Here is a 1,866-nt window from a genome sequence, read left to right as displayed (position 1 = left end):
TCAATACCTTCTCTATTACATATGGACCCTTATGTTTAGGTATTTGCTTTCTAGCAACTCCTCCTGTACTATCGAAATTCTTAACCATAATGTAATCTCCTACTTTGTACTGTGTACTTTCTTTTTTCTTATTATTATATCTTTTTTCATTATACCTCTGTGCTTTTACTTGCGATTCCGATCCTTTTCTTCTAATTTCTTTCAGGTCTCTAATTTCACTAACATTATCTAACTCTTCTAATTTTTGTCTTAATTCATCAACAACTTTTCCCTTTTGTTCAATTCCAAACAACATCTTGCTGGGAGATTCCGCTACACTTCTTTGTTTGGTATTATTCAGAGAAAATTCTACGTCTTCAATAACTGCATCCCAATGCAATCCCTTTTCAATGTCTGTTAATTTAGCTATAATAGGCCCTACTATTCTATTGACTCTTTCTACCTGTCCATTGGCCTGGGGTGAACCTGTCGCTATCTTTATGTGTTTAATATTATACTCTTCCATACATTTTGCAAAATCTTCGGATGTAAATCAGGTCCCCCTATCTGATACTATAACTTTCGGCCTGCTATATGATCTAAAATAATCCTTTAAAGCTAGAATTACTTCCTTTGTGTTCGTTGTTTTTGTTGCGTATAACCTAACATATTTAGTGAATCCATCTATTATTACAAACAGATGTTTCTTTATTCTACCGTTATCTACCGGTCCATAATGATCGATATGTAATATCTTAAACGGCACGTTTCCCTTTGGGATGCTATGCAGCATTCCTTCTTCTTTTCCCGACTTCGGTGAAAATGCCACACATCTCAAACAATTTCCTATATGCCTAACAACTTTTTCTTTCATATTCGAAAACCAATAGCCTTAACAATAGCATCTATAACCTTATCACTCCCTAAGTGACCTAATTCATTGTGATATTTATTTAAAATTTTTTCTTCCATTTCTTCTGGTACAAAAAGCAACAATCTTCCACCATTTGCCTTCCTATGGTATAAAGAACACCATTTCTCATTTCAAAAATTTTATCTTCCGTTTTCTCTAACTTTTTCCTAATATCTTTCAACTTTTCATCTTTTGCTTGACAAATAATTAAATTATTTTCATTATTACTATTAGTTTCTATCACTAATATGTTCTTATTTCTGCTCAATCGTACTCCAATAGTTCTAATGCCCACCTTGCAATCCTAGGGTTTAATTCTACTCTATTTAACGTTAGAGTTAATGCGTTGCAATCCGTAACAATTTTAAATCTCTTTCCCTGTACATAGATTCTAAATCTTCTTAATGCATACAGGATGGCCAATGTTTCAAGTTCAAAACTATGATATTTGGCTTCATCCTTTGTTGTGGCTTTCGAGTAATAAACTATAGGGTGCCATTTCATATCCTCTTTCTTTTGCAATAACACTGCACCAAAGCCTTGTGCTCTTGCATCTGTATGTAACTCTATTTCATCCTTATAACAAAATAACCCTAACACTGAAGCTTCCACTAACTTTTTCTTAAGTGTCTCAAAAAATTCTAACTCTTTTTCTTCAAACGAAAATTCTTTGTCTTTCTTCAATAAGTCATATAAAGGTTATGCAATCGTTGAAAAACCCTTAATGAATCTTCTAAAATATGAACACAATCCTAAAAAGCTTCTGACATCATGCACCTTATCTGGTACTGGACAATCTCTAATTGCTTATATTCCCTGTTCTTTGGCCTGTATTCCCTTACTTGTTATTAAAAATCCTAAATATTGTACACTCGATTGCAGAAACTCACATTCTCAGCTCTAGTTTGTTCCTCGTCAACCAGTCAAAAACTTCCCTAAGTACTTCCATATGTTCCTTAATTCCTTTGCTAGCT

Source organism: Drosophila mauritiana, unplaced genomic scaffold (genome assembly GCF_004382145.1).
Source record: "Drosophila mauritiana strain mau12 unplaced genomic scaffold, ASM438214v1 U_248, whole genome shotgun sequence".
NCBI classification, from domain to species: domain Eukaryota; kingdom Metazoa; phylum Arthropoda; class Insecta; order Diptera; family Drosophilidae; genus Drosophila; species Drosophila mauritiana.
Note: the sequence above shows the minus strand (reverse complement) of the source record.